General features: G+C 38.4%; 1 protein-coding gene across 2 annotated transcripts in view; it reads left to right on the top strand.

Moving 5' to 3' along the window:
- Window positions 1-17,818, top strand: part of LOC309712972 (ankyrin-3-like) — a 158,271-nt gene that overhangs the window by 13,835 nt on the left and 126,618 nt on the right. The window lies entirely within an intron of this gene.

Here is a 17,818-nt window from a genome sequence, read left to right as displayed (position 1 = left end):
AAAACATTAAATGTGTATATGTGCATAGAGGAATATTTTTCAAGCAGTGAAGTAAGAGCTTAGGGTTAGCAAAACAGTTATCTGCTCATTTGTGTTGCATCTTTAGAAAAGGTTGCCCTGCAGGAACTGCTCTTCAAGTATTGGTGAAATATTTATCTGAGAAAACCAGACACTTTAAAGACACTTCAAATTGAAATACACAGGCTTGAAAGTTCTGGAAAAGGTTTCATGAATTGCTTTGGGACCGGGTTGTTATGGAAGAGTTGTGGTCATTTTAAAAACCAGCAAATGCTCTTCTGTGTTGACTCATTAATTAACCACAGTGTTGCTCCTCTGCCAGCTCTCTAGCCCTGCTATATTCACTCTCCTTCCTCTTTCACTGTGATGGACAAGAGGCATAATTCTTCGATCAATTGAGAACTTTCTCAGTTAAGTGAGCAGTACATTATGTTGATTTGGGGTATTGGCTGAAACAACTGATGCTCATGTTTCTTGTGAGGACAGTATACAAAGAACTTGTTTTTCCTTTTTTGTCAAATTACTATATTTGAGGTCTCTTTTAATCAGTTTTTAATAAATAGTGAAAAAAGGAAGGTAAATGCTTAAAGGCAATATTTTGTGGTCAGTCTTTTTAGTTATGAGTGGACAAGTTATCAGCTAATGATGGAAAGGGAAGAGAAAGTCTTCTGTTTGTGAGCTTTGGTTAACATAAGAAGCTAGTGGTCATTTTCATAGCTTGTCCCCAAGATATTTTCATCATATTAAAACAAACACACACCTTCAATTTTGGTCTATTTGATGTGTGGAGCCGATGTAGCAGGTATAAAAGTAATAAATCCCATCGGTGAATACCGTTGTTGCTGAGAGGGGACTTCTTCTAGTATCACTTTATGCCAAAGACTGTAAAAAAAAATGTAAAATGTGCACACACACCATATAGCTAGTGAATTAGCTTAATGTTGGAGTGACTGACTAAGCAGCAGCACTCTCAGAAGGAGCCATAGTTTGCAGAAAAGCTTGCAGCGTGTCAGCTCTAGATCACTGTTCAGTACCTACACCAGCAGTGCAGTAGCTCTACTCGAAAACATCCAGATTTCAGCTGTGCTATACAATTTCCAACCCACAGAGCACAAGATAAGATCAGATCTCAGGGGCTGTGACATGATGGGCCAAACCTTAAAGAAAAAGTACAAAATCTTGAAGCATGTTTTGTATTTTTCATCAGACCTTTTTATGTTGTCATCCAACAGTTGACGAAACTGCTATTAAGTGAGGCTGGTTTAATAAATAGGTTCCTTAGAGGGTTTTTCATGTGCATGCTTGCTTTTACTTTGTTGTACATTATATGTATATTCTATTTAATATATTTGTGTTCACTTTAGGCAGAAAATAAAAAGTGTAAATTGTTTCTCACATCAACAAGTTGTCCATATGGATGTGTTTAATAGGTTTAAGTAGGATAGAAAAGTTCATCATCAAATCTGTGTGGACTAACATAGAAATGGATATGTGGGCAGTTTCAGTTTTTAAAAAACAGTTTAATTAGCAGTAACCTAAAAGAATAAGGTATAAAATACTCTTTCTTCTGCCACCATTAGGGCTGGAAGTTCATCAAATCGCATGTGATTTTGGATTCCTAAAACACGATAATCAAAGCATAATGATTGGTGTATTGCCTCGATTTTCACATTTGCTTTGTTTGTTCTGCGACAGTGCACCTCCACACGCCCCACAGGACCATCCCCAAAAATAAAAAAAGACAAAACTCACTGGTAGTGTTGACCTAAATGCATACACAAAAGACTTGATGAGAAAACCAAAAGTCAATCTTATTTAAAAAGTCAACAATACAGTGCCTGAAGGAGGGGAAGTACTATATCAAAAAATGCTAAACTTAAAAAAGTGCAGGAAATTACAAACATGGAAAGGAAATGCACTATACATACACAGAGCAGCAGCAAGGAAACAACTAGCAGGAGATTAAGAAAGACGAAGACACAAACACGTAGAGACAGACAGGCAAGCACTGGGAAGCTAAACTAATTAAACCAAGACAGAGACTAAAACCCAGCAATATCCAAAAAGTGAAACTAATCTTTTGACCAACCAAAGACAGAGGGAGACACACAACTCAACATTTAACAAGCTGACCATGCTGACTCATCCATCACCCCAGTGTTCCTCTGCCAGCTCTCTGGTTCTGTTATATTCAACTTCCTTCGTCTTCACTTGTGATGGACAAGAGTCATAGTTCCTCGATCGATTGAGTACTTTCTTAATTGACTGTGCACACAGTATTGCCGGTTTTCAGGGAATTGCTGAAATAATTCATGCTGTCCTTCTTATGTGAGCATTATCTCCTCATTCAACCTTTTTTTTTACTAGCACTTAATTTAGATGTGTTTTATTCGTTTTTACCGCTGTTCTTTCAGGTTTTTGTTTTTCTGAAATCAACATATTTCAGATATAAATTTAATCCCTGCCAAGTTCACGTAAATGAGGTTATACTGGAAATAATCACAACTCAAAATATGACTAAACCTTGGCTTTAGTCAAGATGATAGAGAGAGAGAAGAGGCTCTGATCAATAAGAATCTGTCTAAAAACCATAAAGATCACAATGTTCCTGTAGTTCAGAAAATGCATGCTGATTGTTAAACTGTGAATAGTTATGTTAAATAAGAATTTTTAATACTGACAAGAATAATCATCATGATGGCTCTTGGTATAATAGAGCAGGCCTAACCACTGAGGATATTTGTCACATTCATGAGAGTCCCTGCTGATTTTATGTAAACAGAAAGGAGACCTGTTGGCAAGTGGGCAATCTGTGCATTACCACATTGGCCTCCAACCAAATTATGTGCTTGCACTGAAGCTTGCCCAGCAGAACTAACTGACTACCAACTCCACCTCCAGAGTGCAATCAAATCTTCTGCTTGAAACAGTCTAACAAAGCCCTTTGGGGGGTGGTCTATTTCTGTAGTCAGAAAGCAAAGTAGCCACCTTTTATCCAAACCAACTAACAGGAAGTGGCAGACGAGACACAGTCAAACGTAGAGAGCCTGGAGCTCATGGATGGAGCTAGCAAGGCAAAGATAGTGAAGGTGTTACAGTGTTATGATTAGTCTAATGTGACTCTGTAGCCATGGCAACAGGAGCATAAGAGGGTGATGTAATCGTTTTAGAGGAAACGTGCACATCTCTTTTCTTTCATGTCTGTCACTTTAAATCATCCAGTCTTTTCCTTACTTTCTCCTTTCGTTTCTCCCTTTCTTCCCATGAATGACAACTCATCCTCACTTACAGTCTCTCATTTATAAATGCTCTTCCTTTGTCTCACTCTGTCTTCCCACTTTCACCCTCAGTGCTTCTCTGCCTCTTCTGTTTTTTTTTTGTTTTGTTTTGTTTTTTGCTCTGCTTGCTGTACCCTTGCTACTAAAATAAAGGTAAAAAGATCCAGCAATCAACTTCTCAACAACCTCAAAATTCACATAGATGGAATCCAGTGATAACAGACAGGTATAGAGGGGAAAAGTGCAGAGGGTTAGACCACACACAGGCTTTTAAAGGCTGTATGATATTTTAATGAAATAAATTAAAGAAACCCAAACAAATTTAAATGGTACAACAACCATGACTGAATGCACCAATCAGAACATATCCAAGGGAGCATAATGAGCCACAGGCAAAGAGCCGGAGGTTCAGTTAAAGTAGCTTTATAATGCACTGAGTCTGGCCTTCTCAGGTGTGCTGCATCCATAATTGGGTCAGCTGCACCTGCTGGATACCTGAAAGAGACAGAAAACAAGAAAACAAGGCCAGCCCACTGGCTGTCACAGTACCAAAATAAAACAGGAAGTAACAATGGCAAACTGAGACAAAGCTTTAACAAGAAACAAAATTTGGGAACCTCTACCACACTGAAACACAAAGAAGTAAATACGGCTCACTACTCAAGATGTAAACAGAAAAGTGATTACAAAAGTAACTGCAACTAAAGACTAAAACCCCCAAATAAAAAACTCCAAGAGCCATAAACTTTACAGAAATCGATGCACTGGGTCTGTGTCTGTATTTTAAATCACTAAGGAGAGACTATTGGTATCTTTAAGTCCCATACAAGATGGCAACAGCTAAAAAGCCAAGGTTTCGCAAGTAGGTCATGTCACTGTTACTACATCCATCTCATATAAAGTCTATAGTTTGACTTTTAGCAGCAAGTGCCAAAATAAACCTCATTCAAAGGGTTACCTGTTTCCACACGATAACAATAGATGGGGGAGTATAATTAACATAAAATGACAAATATGAGGGTAAAAGGATCAATTGCAGTAAAGATGTGAGTAGAATGAGGAAAGGCAGAAGGCAGAGGGGTTTCTGGATGAGAACACTTGAGAGTACTGGCAGGTCGCCTGCTGGAAATACCCAGACTGTTCCTCACACACTGAGACACACGTCATCATCGTCTGCATGTGTGTGCGTGACTGTTTGTGTGTGAAAACCATGTATGTTTACAGCGAATGGTGCCATCATCAATCATGTCATAATTCACCATCACAGCTAACTTTGCAGTTAGGAGGAAATATGATCTGATTGTGTTGTGTACAATATGAACAGCATCCTACAAACAGAACCCTTACAGAACATCATCAAAGAGGCAGGCACACCCTCTGTGCGTCTCTCTTACTGTTTCAGTCTATTTGTCTCTGTCATTCAGGCATGCACACACCAGTGTTCACAGTAATATCAGCATAAAAACAGCACTCATATACAATAAAATAATTGATTAGATTGTGCGGTTCTAGCACAAATAGGTGCAAACACCAAATTTCTACAGTCTAAATATGACCTTGTCATGCAATTACAATGACTTTTATCCCTTATGTTGTCTGGGAGATTTTCGATTTTCATTACTTAATTTTAAAAAAGGAAAAAGAAAGAACCACGGTCTCTTGATTTCCAGATTTTTTGTTTCTCGGCTTGTATATGAGTCACATCTTCACACTTTCCTTGACAGATTGCCTTTTTTCATTCTTCTTCCTTGTAGCTTACAGATGATTTGGACTTTGGTGTATTTCTGCAGGCAACCTCGGGATATATCTTTATGTGCCACAAATATGTCTCCTCAAACAAGTGTCACATGAAAAATTCTTGTAAGTGAAAGTAGATTTTCAAGTTTTAAGTTTTATAGAGTTTTGCAGTAAATGCAGGTGAAGATAAAGCTGAAAAAGAAAACAACCCAGCCAACTCTTTCCATCCAAAGAGGATGTGAACACGCAAAGCTGTAGTCCTTGAATGTAACAGCTACATTTTTTTCTAATACAGTTTCCAGAGAAAAATATTGTTTCATTAGGTCATATTAGCTCATTAACTGGCATTTGTACTCTTGTTTTAGTCCTGTACTTCTGTAGGGCCAGGGGCTCCAACAGAATGATAAATATCTTAGTATTTAAAAGATGGATGTAGACCCTGTGACATCACCCTTTAGTAATGATTTCTTTTTTCACCCTTTTCGATGTTGCTGCCTTTGTTTTTTGAAAATGTAGCACACAAGGTGTAGATCTCACAGCTCCTACTCAATTTTTACTGTCATCCTACCCTGATTTCTTGTTTTCTAATGACATCTATAATTGAATAATGTGTTGTAGATGTATATGCTTTGAAACTGACTGACGGTGAATAAGATCCACCTGCGAAGTTTAAAGGGATCAAAGATTGAGGGAGAAGTAGGCTAGTTTTCTTATAGACTGTGGAAACTGCCTTATTTTTCAACTAATCTTGTTACCCCCTGGTGGCCATTAGAAAGAATACACGTTTAAAGCCGGCTTTACTAACTGTGATTAGATTTCTCTGCTTGCTTGCATATCACATCAATAAATTTGTAGTTTTAAATGGGAACCTTCCGTATTTAGTCTCAAATTTATAAGGCTCATACCTATGTACTCTTTGTTAGATATATGTTAAATTCAATAATAGAATCAGACTCAGTATTGGCAGACAGACAATATTAAGCACTTATCTGATCTGATACCCCTTAGGGATGTTTAGGATTAGGTATCTAAAACATGGAGGCTCAAAACCCGTTCATTTCCCTTTTTCCATTTCTTCATTCGCTGACCGTTTCACCTCACTCACCTGATAATTTCCAGGGTCTTTAATCTTTTATTCTCATCTCTGCTTCTTCCTTTTTTTATTCACACCCCTATTACCCATTGCTTTTGGTTGTCTTTACCCCGTTATTGTTCCTCTTTCCTTCATTCTGTACTCTTCTTCCCTCATCGTCAGCCAGTGACCACATGACTGCTACTTGATGTGTTGCCATGACAGCCTGCCAAAGTGTTGTTGCCTGGGTCATTTTTCTACATCTTTACTGAGCATGCTTACTAGAGTGGGGTCAGGATCCCGGTACTGAAGTAACTGCGTCGTTCAAGTATGCATTTTGCCTGTCTTTGTGTGTGTGTGTATATGTGTGCGTGTGTGTGCTTGTGTGTCTGTGTGTGTGTGTGTGTTAGGGACCTCGGAGACTACATTTGCAGTGTGTGAATACATGGATTAGGATGAGCTATCAGTATCCATAATGGAAAGTTCATGTCTAATTAACCTTTATAATGTCAGGCAGGGTTATCATTCCACATGGATTAGAGTAAATACACACTAGCTTCCAGAGTTTGTTGGATATACAGTATTAGCGTTTGATCTCCAAAGACGACCAGATGAAAGTGTAATGTAATATTCAAATCCAGTGTAATTTCAGTTGATCCTTAAGGAGGTTTTTTGGCGGTTTAGTCATCACACAGGCGACGAGCAACTTCTACAAGCGTTAGAGAGCGTGCAAAATTTATCGAGTCTTGTAACCAGGCTAAAAAAAAGAAAGCATGCTAACTTCTAATTTTGATGTGAGGGGACCCAGAAACACTCTCTGAAAATGAGAAGAAGTAATAAAACTTCATCATCATCTCCTATTAGTGGAGGAGCTATGGCTGTAATGGGTGACGTTAGTACTTGTACGGCCATCTACCCAAAAGTGCGCCAGCCCAGCGGGAAAATGCGCGGTATGTTAATAATAATAATAATAATAATGGATACTTTATTGATCCCCATGGGGAAATTACTTGTTTTTCTCTGCATTTGACCCATTCACTCAGTGAAGCAGTGGGCAGCCGACTAAGCAGGCGCCCGGGGAGCAGTGTGTAGGGACGGTACCTTGCTCAGGGGTACCTCAGGGTAGCCGTTAAGTGGATTCGAACCGCCGACCTTCCGATCATGGGGCGACCACTTTACCTACTGAGCTATCCCTGCCCCCAGGTTAGATTACCAGTCCAGCCCTGATAATAAGACAACTTTAAAGGAAGTGGGGAAAAACATAAACCTGCATTATTATGGGCAAAAGGGTCAACTCCACTGGTTGCAAGAAGAAGTTTCACTTGATTTATCACCCCAGTAAATATTTCCCTGATGACTTTATCATCTCAGTTGGTAATCTTAGGTCTTTTAAAGATTTTTTTTCCTCAATAACCAAAAATTACATTTCAGCTTCCTAAAACTGCTTAGATTACATTTAGATTTGAGTTGAATATGCCAATAAAAAGATCTAAAAAAAATCCTTGTTGTGTTCTGTGGTGTTTTATAAGTAACTGAAATGATTAATCAGTCATTCAATGTGACCTTTTGAGCTAATTTTCAGCTCCAGATATTTCATTTTGGATTTTGTGTGACTAATAGTTAAAAATAAACCACATTGATCTCATACTGGGCCTTAGTGCAACCAATCAGATCATCCACTGTCTGACACAGTCTTTTATATAAATACAAGTCTTTTATATAAATACATACATAATATGAAATAACTCAAATCATAGTTTCGCATTTTCTTTAATGAGATCTATCTGTTGCTGTGGAGGGATGTGAAATGTGAAGGAGTGTGATGAGGTTTCATATGGCCCTGGCGCGGCGAATGAATACTCTGCTCGCAGTGCTATTTGTGGCTCGTGTATCTGGTTGCCTAGGAAACAGCTGGCAGAGCGCCAGCAGGAGACTGAAGTTGACCCCAGACAGACAGACAGAAAGTCCCAGATAAAAAAGAAAAACTATAACTGAATACACAGATGTATACATTCAGTCATATATTATAGTTAGTTTCACAGTGAAGGTGAACTCTGATTGACTTGTATCTCTCTGTCTCTTCTAGGTAAGTGGCTGTAATCGTGCCTGTGGACTCAGCCCCTCATTTGAACCCTTCATACTTGTCCTGCGAGCTCTATCCTTCTTTCTTTTGGCTTGAGAAGTCAGGAGGTAAAAAGCAGATTTGACATATAGTTTGACACATGCTGACCATTAACGCCAGGGATTAGATGGCACTTTTGTGGAAATCACCACAGGGTTTAGTCACTTTAATTCAAACTAAAGCGTTGTTATGATAGGGCTGACCTTTCCATTGTGTAGTGAGAACGCTCTGCTCTCATTAACAGAAGACTTGGTGGATGTGTTGCACAGGTGAAATGCACGACTTAGGGCTGTATTGAAATTATATCGAGTTAAACTCCTCCGTCCTTTTATTACATTTCTCTCAGGCTCATTTGTAGAGCTGTGGTTAGCCTCATCAGTCTCCATAGTGATAGCACGCTAATCTTCTCAAGCCCCTTGTCGTTTTTCTATCCTCAGTAGTGCCTCCTTGATTGGTCCTGATGATTTCGAAACAACTTTCTGGATCTCAGTGTGAGAGGGAGTTTGCTGATGTTGGCAGGTTGTAATCAGGTCATTGAAATAGCTCACTGCTTAGACTGATACTCATAGGATGTTTTGACCAATGGGGGCAGCAAAATCAAACTGTGACCCATTTTTTCCTACCCATGGCTCTGCATGATGCCCTAACATGGTCATCTAAAACACACAGAAGTCCGTCCACCCAGCTTCTTTTTGCCATGTTTTCTTACGGTCACCTCTTCAACCTCACGGGGGGGGCTGGATCCTATCTCAATTGTTTTAAGCCAAGAAGCAAGTGCACCGTCAGCACGTCACCAGTCTGTCTGGGTAGCATATAAAGACAGAAACCAATTTAAATTCACATTCACACCTACAGCAATTAACCTAACCCCATGCATGTCTTTGGGTTGTGGAAGCAAGCCGAGATAACCCACCCACATGTGGATAGAAAATCCAAACTCCACAAAGAAATCAAATCCAGGACCTTCTTGCTGTGAGCCAACAGTGCTAACTGTGCTGCGCTTGTTTATTTAAAATTTTTATTTGGATTTACTCAATTAGACCCCTTTTGAAGTTGGTGGCTCTGGGAGCATTTTTATCGCAGTTGCATGCCACTTAGCATGTCTTGGCATAGCAAACTCTTAAGAAGTCTGTAATATTTTATTTGTTCTGATTGCACCGATTAGTAGGTGTCTGTGTGATGCAACCGGTCTACAGTCTATGGATGCACTTTTCTAATCAAACTTGATTGCATTGGCTGAAGTTGTCATCTGTTGTTCAAATAAGGCCACTTCTGGCTCCTTAACGCCAACATAGTGGCTTCCAAAATGTTAAAATTGAGGCTTTGAAATGAGACTCAACAAACCAGTGGGTGGTGGCTATGTCCATCTATTCTATTCAGTCTATGGTTGATGCAACATTTACGGAGCAATATTCTTCACCGATTCTCAGTCTAGTTCCATTCTTGAAGCTCTCTTCCATGTCCTGGCTCTTTAACTTGTAAATGTTTAATATGTTTTTAGTTGCCTTCTGGTTTGAGTTAAAAAACAAAACAGCAGTCAGAGATTCAGGTGACAGCTCTTAGTGGGGTCATTTATGTTTTCATTCAGTATCTGTTATATGCAAATACTATATTTAACTGTTAAGAAATTTATGGTTAAGTACAAATAAAGTGCATAGTACAGTATGTAATACTATTAATAAACAATTAAAAAAACAATGACTTGTTATAGTGCTGCAAACATTTATAAGAAACTCAAGGCTTTTATTAAAGTCTTTAAGTTTTAGTTTTTTTATAACTAGTTATAGATTTTCAAGAATATTAATATAGCAATAAATTGTATTATAAGGGCTTTCTTATGATAACAAACACTTTGTAAATACATACCTTTTAATTAAGTTCTATCTAAAGCTTTACCAAAACTGATGCAATGCAGTTGCTGGCCTCACCACATGTAAAACAAGTCAACTGGTCAGTTGGTTGCACTGTCTCCTCAAACATGAGGGCTCACATAACAAACAAAGCATCTGCGCCAAAGGTCATTCGAGAAGCAGGAGATCTGGGTTCAAATGTGAATTTTTGGTCTGCTTTGACATTTAAAAAGAGGTTTTGCTACAGTGGTAATGGAGGTCCGAGAAAAGGTGGATGTATGATGGCTACTATTACATGCATCTTCCTTTATGAACTCAACTGTGCTGCTAATGGATGTTTTTTTTTATGGGCTGTCTGGACCAGCCACACCCAAAACCCCCTTGCCTCCAAATGTGATCTAATCTGCCTGACTGCTGCTGCAGACTCCAAGCATCATCCAACAGCTACTTTAACATTGCAGAGCGTATTATGTTGTTATATGTATCCTTATCTAGTTTAGGTCCATTTGCAATGTACTGTGTCGGATATCTGCGTTGTCACTGTGGAGAGGGTGGAAGGAATAAAGCGTGTGTGTGTGCGTGAGGAAGAGAGAGATTTGCAGAGAGTATCAGACAGAGTGAAGAAACAGCCGGGGGAGACAGAGGCCATGTGATGTCAAAACAATAAGTGTACTTCTTAGACATGACAGTTGAGAGTCACTGCAAGAGCTATGATGTGTCATTTATTTGTGTATTTAGTAGAGACCAACAACTGCTTGGATTTGCAATATTAACAGCCGTATTTACAAATTTTTATATATCGGTGCAAACCAGAAATTTATCGGTCTTTAAATGTAATATAGTAATATTTATTATTGCATGATAAAAGTAGATCAGAGTATAATAATTACTGCACAATAAACCAGATTTTTGGCCGTGAATTTACTCACACAGACTTAAATATTCCCAGCAGTTTACAGATTATGAAGGCAGCACTTGCTGTTTAAAGTCACCTAAAGACTGCCAGGGAAAAATCTCCACAGGATTTCTGACTCCAGCTTCACTATCTCCAACTTTGACTGATGTTTGATGTTATTCTTGTGTTTGTACTGCAACTGTGTCATTGAAAGATGTTTCATGCCTAAGTCACAGAGCCTTAGAAACCATTCAGTAACATCCTGGCAACCACAGGTTGCTAGATAAAAATGTGTATTCTCCAACTGGTCTGAGAGTGACTGCTGGGGGTTGCTGGCTGTCGCAAAGAGAGTGCTTTACCAAAACCCTCTTATCGTAGCTTTGGTCAATAGCAGATTGTTGTAGTTTGCACGAAAAATGCCCTCTTGTCTGCAAACACTGGCCAACTTCTTGCTAAGCAGTAGTCAAACCTGGAAAAAGCGCAAACTTTTGGTTCTTGTTTATGCTTTGTATGTATGGTGTACAGCAAACAACAATTCTGAATGACTTTCCATTAGGACCACATCCCCTCCACAAAAGTTACAGAAAGAAAGTTCCTACAGAAGGTTCTTGTATTTTATTTAAAATAAAGAATTGGATAGCTTACAGTATGAAGACTTTGTCTAAAATAAGTGTGGCCGAGCAGTTATCTGAGATGTCACGTGCATCTAAATGATGTTATTTTTTATAAAACCCTGACTTCACGCCTAAATCCACTCAGATGTCGATGATGTGCCAAGTAAGATGGTCTCTTACCTTTGACCTCTGCATTTTGTTTTTTAAATTCATTAAATGCCATGCAATATTTAAGTCAGGATTCAGCAGCAGCAGCTCAAGGCCTTATAGTCTTCTCTGATTGGTCAAGGTTTCCATTTATACCTTTTTTCATGTCCCTTGGTGTGTGAATTTTCAGTGTTTTCTGCATCTTTGACAAACTCAGATGCAGGCAGATACTGGTTGGACCAGTGCAGGAGTGCCACTTATTAACAATAGGACATCCGGCTCTCCTGTTGTTAGCGATGAGGCTTGTCAGTCAGCAGATATCCTGGCTTTTAACACAAGTGGAGTTCAGTATTGTTTACAAGATATAAATCACTATAATTCTAAGACTGGAGTACCTGAACTAATAAAAAAAAAAGAAAAGAAAAAAGAAAAAACTGTGAAGAAAATATGCTACTGCGGTGGGACATTCTTGTTTTATTGAGGCTCAAATTGGTATATTTGCTTTATCCTGCACTGGTAACATACATTTTTCACATTGGCAGCTTATATTTGTGGCTGTGGTATTGTGGTTTGGGGAATTCAGTAATCTGCTTATGGTGTTGTTTGTGTTATATGCTTGCTTTCTTCTGCAAACTAGGATTAAGAGTTAAGAAGTGCATGAATCAGCGATATTAAACTTGAAATATCATTGTTACTGGAGTTGTAATGATTCCTGTTTCTGGCAAGTGGAATTTGGAGTCACAGTGAGGTTGCATATCGAGTTAAAGATTTACTGCATCAAGTTTGATGTCCTTTCTTCAAACAGGATATTGTATCAGGACATAACTCAGGGCAAATGAGTGCTGTATTATAGAGACACTTAAATTTAATGAACAAGGTGGAGAGTTGTGCTCCAAATGGATTAAGGATACCACTCGGGATTATTTACCGAGTCCCTGAAACTCCATGAGGTATATGTACACTAATGGAACATCAAATTATCTGATGCTTTTGTCTTGCTCTTGTAATCCTCACCCACCTGGTGCTCTGGTGGAGGCTGAAACAAACTCTGAATGACTTTAATCTATGTTCAGTGCCTAAACACTTTCCTCAGTTTCCTCTGGTTTGTGAGCAGGTGAAAAAGAGCATGTTTTCTGTTCTGACGTCCTTGCCTATGTTAAGCTCTATGAAGGAATGTTGCATTAAAAAACACCAAAACAGGAAAAACAAGCGAATCAGCTCGATAAAACCGGACATATTCATGCGGATGATAATTTGAGTGCTGTGAAGAGTCATTATCGACAGGTCCTTGCTCTTTATTTTATTTAAAACTAACTGATAATTAAACTAAATTTGACTTTTCAAGTCATTTTCACATTTTACATATACAGGGACTGAATTAGGTTGTTCGTGAATGCCACTCAAACTTCTAAATATTGTATTTTGAACAAGCCCGCAGGAAGATATTTTTATCTGTGCTATGCTGCCCCCAAGTGATCAGAAGTGCAACTGATAGTATACAAAACCTTTATATTGCCAAATCTTTCAAAAGCCCAGCTCTCATGTTTGGATTACAGTCATATATGTGCACATTCCCTCGTGGTGACAGGAAACAGTCTCTGTGAATTTAATGTCTGCAAATTTGCTTCCACCGCGTAACTAAAGCTGTGCAGGGACCTGGCTGTATGAAATTGATTTGCCAATAGAGGGAGCCAAACACCACAGTTATTATCTGTGGGCGTCATTGTTAACGACACTAAACAGCTTGCAATCCATTCATTTTGCTTTCTCGTTCATTTTGTGCACCAGGATGGATGTGTCCTGTTTTTTATGAAAGCAGATATGAAATTATTGCAGGTAAACTTTTTCTTTTGTGCACAAACGTACATGAATACAAAGGCACTCTCTGACTGCTGTTTTGTTGGCTTTTACTGCCGATCCCTGAACAATTAGACCCAAACATATAAAATACTGTCTAGAATGTTTGTGCAGATGAAACATGAGTGTTTGTTTTCTCCTTGATAGTTTGATGAGCTCTTCCTTTCTTTGCAAATGCTTCTTTGCAAATGATCAACCCAGGGAACAAAGTAGCATGTGCCCATGTAAGTTGTAGAATTTTAAGGATTCTTATTCTGTTTTTTTTGTTTGTTTGTTTTTTGTTTTTTTTCCATTTTTCTGATGCATTATTAGATGATGAAATGGGTTATAATTCATACATATTCATATGGATAATAGTTGTTGTTTGTGGACAATTTTATCTTGGGGAATTCTCTGGTTTTCCCTCAGGTCCATACTGTGATCATCTGCTATATTGGTTTCTACCCTGTAATGCACACTCCTCCAAGACTTCATTAACTGCAGTTTCATGTGTATGTGTGCTGAGTAGTTTGCTGCAGGCAATGGTTAGATCAGCAGCATAGGGACAGAAAGATTGATAAAAGAAAAACATCAGAGATAGACTGAAAGGAAAGGAGGAGATGATGAAAGAGTAAAAAGGGGGGAAAATGCAGTTGGCTGGCATGTTTGCTGCTGACCCACATTTGGAATCATGACATTTTTCCTGAGTGTGCTATTTCCTCTGTGAGTAGGCTGAAAGAAAGTTTGAAAGAAGGGTAATTTCACTGCAAAGACACTGCCAGAGACTGCAAGCAACTTACAAACACCCTTGTCTTTTTTAAAGAATAGTTTTAAACATCTGATCCGTGTACAGAGAAATCACCTGCTGTTAATCCCAGTTTCACAACAGACAAAGGGACTGTAAGGTCCAGTAATTCTAATTCATAAGCTCCTTTTACAGATGGAGATAATGAAGGATTAGTCCAATAAATCCTGATGTCACTGACTGACTGATGACTTATTATGGTGCAGTAACTAGAGTTTAGGATGTGATTAGCTTGAGTGGAATTTTTGAATGTGGAACATTTTCCTTCTGATTTTAAGGTTGTTTAAATATGTATCATGATAGTTGAGGGGACTGAAAAACAGTAAATGAATGGATTGACTGGGAGTCAGCATTGTTGATGCATTCCCAAATTGCATATGCGTTCAGTCCTATGCTATAACCTTTGACCTGTTGTATTGGAACAGCTTTAGTAAGCAGCCCTGCACGAGACAATTGCCAAACTGGCTGAGTCCAATTCCCTCTAGTTATTGCACAATTGTAATTTAATGTTTCACAGCTAGTATTTGTACAGTATAACCTTTTGTGACATTCATTATCTATCTATCATTATCTTTTAAAATATTGCCATTTAGTAGCAGTGCAAATAATAAAATACTCACTTGTAACATGTCTGTGAAATATTCAAATTCAGATGCAACTAGATTTACAGGAAACCGCTGATCAGTATTCACACAGTGTTATCGTCCCAGGCTAAGGAAAAGAAAAGTTGCCAGAATTTTGGTTGACTGGCCAGGTCATGTTCTGTGTGTGTGTGGATACATTGACGGGGGTTGGACAAATATAAGGATAAAAAATAGTGCATTGTTTATTTGCAGTTTATACATCAGAAACTGTACAAAGAATTGCATTTTTCAGCCATAGTTTTGAGAGATCTACAGACAGTGATAATAGCAAACACTGAAAGTATGGCAAAGTCTGGCTGTTGCTGATTGTGTCTTTGCTTGGCATTGAAGAGCTATTTTAGCTGCTTTTACTGGGAAAACTGTTTCCTTCATCAGTCAGTTGTTATTACTGGAAGATTAGCAAGCTTTCTTTACAGTAGCTATGCACATAGGCACCATTTGCAACTGAGTGATGGTGTCATGTTTGTCCATTCACTCACTGGCTTGTAGCCAGAGGCAATATCTGGGGCACAAGCTGTAGTGCAGCTTAGCTGTTGTGTCTGCATAGATATACCACACTAAACACCCAATTATGATATTAACACCTTTCCCATGGTGTTATCTTCAGTCACACTGCATACAGTTAATAAAATTATGTCTTGCTCATTATGTCTTGCCAATCAAAATCATAAAAAACATTATTGGGCCTAATTATAGCTTAGAAATATAGAAAGAAAAGGATATAAAACAGAAGATAGATGTTATATGAAAAAAGATGCTGGTTGTTCATATGAAACATTCTCTCCTCTCCCCTTTGTTATTGTCTGTTTGTAGGTAGGACCACCCTTTGAAAAGCAGCAAAAAATACAGCGTTCTCATATCCCAGGCAACCAATAGCCAGGCTCCTTTGCTCTCACATGTTCTTACCATAGACCATCCCCCCGCCCATGTTGTTAATATTCAAAGGCTGCAGTATCCAGAAATGAGCTCATAGCAGGACTCATCACACACATCCTGGAAACTCCAAATAAGAAATGAAAAGATTTAGAAATGCATTTATGACATGGTCTTTCTGACTTTACACACTGACTGTGAGGTATATACGGAAATATGAATGATCGTCATTTAAGGAGATGTGGTGGCTTGTTGCTCATTACTCTTATCACCTCAGGAAACAAACTGGATCTCTGCTTCTCATTAATTTTATGCTGGTTGGTAATGCTTCCTTGAAAGTAGTTGCCTCTAAGGTCTTGTTATTCCATATCTGATTATTTTAATTTAAAATGAATATGTATCTCAATAGTATCCCAGTAATTGATCTGTTGGTCCGAACATGTCTGCATATACGTTTTTCATTTAGTTCTACATTTGATGTCAAAATGTTTGCGATTTACCAGGCTGTCATTTTTAACATAATGGAATTACACAGTATGTTACAGTAAGTTTCTTTCATTAATTCAATATTCAATATTTTCTCAGTGTTCTGAGTATGATGCTGAAATGTTTTGTGTGAAATCTCAATGCATGCACCATTGCCGGTAATACAATGCCAGCAATATAATACAAGTTACCTTTGCGTAAGCAATGCTAACTAATCTGAATTTCCTCACAGCATGTGGCACATTTTAAAGACATCCCACATATTTTATTAATGAGCAGCCTCCATAAAAAGATCAACATATAAGCCATCCTGTTTTAGTGTATACCAGGATACCAACATTTCCTAGTTACCACTGAACAAAAAGTACAGCGGAAGCCAGTGGAAAACACGGCCAACAGGGGGCGACGTCGAAAAAAGTCAGACAGTGTAGAAATAAACGACTGACATCAGCTAAACTAAATGTTCCAAAACATAGTATGCTGTAAAGTCGAGACACACATCCCCACGAGAACTAAATGATCTAAAGGCAATCTGTGATGTGCATTATCCAATATTTATTGTTATGAATGTCTATATATCAGGAATATGGCGTTCTGCTTTAATAGGCACAAAATACTTCAAAAAGAAGAAAAATTTATTAAACAAGGCTAAATGTGAGTGTGAATGCATGCTGTGTTTGAATCACTCTGTTCCAGGATTTGTTTGTGTAGGGTTTTGATATCTTCATATCATCATGACAACAAAAATCCAGTTTCTCAGCTAGCACAGGTCCTCACCCAGATAGGACAAAATCAATTCACCAATTTGAGATTGAAGAGAGCTGGATATTCTGATCTAAAATCCATGGTACCAGAGCCAGCCCAAGCTTTGATGGGGTTTTAAGCACAATTTCATTTGGGGTCCCTGCCCACGTTTAATCCCATCACTATCCACTGACCTCAGCACTGCCAATATTATCTGTATATTGCCATGGACGCTCATTTGTGCATTATACATCGAGCACAGCCATTATCATGGCTTATGAGTGTAATGTAATTATTCCTAGAAAAATACCTTTATCCTGTGTTTTCTTTTCTTTTCAGACCAGAGCGATAAATCCTTTTTGAGACATATTTATCAAAATATTCCACTGTCTTGTGTATGATTACTGTATTACTATATAAATATACATTTATCAAATGTCTGGTGTGACATTTCAGGTGCTCTTGGGGGCTCCCGCCAGCTGCTTAGTCGGCTTATGCCTCAGGCTGGCTCTACATGACACAATAAGATTTAGCTCAACTTTCAAAATAAAAGCTTCACTTCACTACTTCAGTTGCAGGTTAGCACTGTATTCTCGCATTAAAAAGCAATGGCAACATAAGTCACAAAATATACTTAGCTGTTATTATAACCTACCAAAGAATACTAAGTGTGTGGGTTTATATGTACAGTGCACCT

The sequence above is a fragment of the Aulonocara stuartgranti genome (genome assembly GCF_965226115.1).
Source record: "Aulonocara stuartgranti genome assembly, chromosome: 8".
In the NCBI taxonomy this organism is placed as follows: domain Eukaryota; kingdom Metazoa; phylum Chordata; class Actinopteri; order Cichliformes; family Cichlidae; genus Aulonocara; species Aulonocara stuartgranti.
Note: the sequence above shows the minus strand (reverse complement) of the source record. Positions and strands in the feature narration are given on the sequence as shown.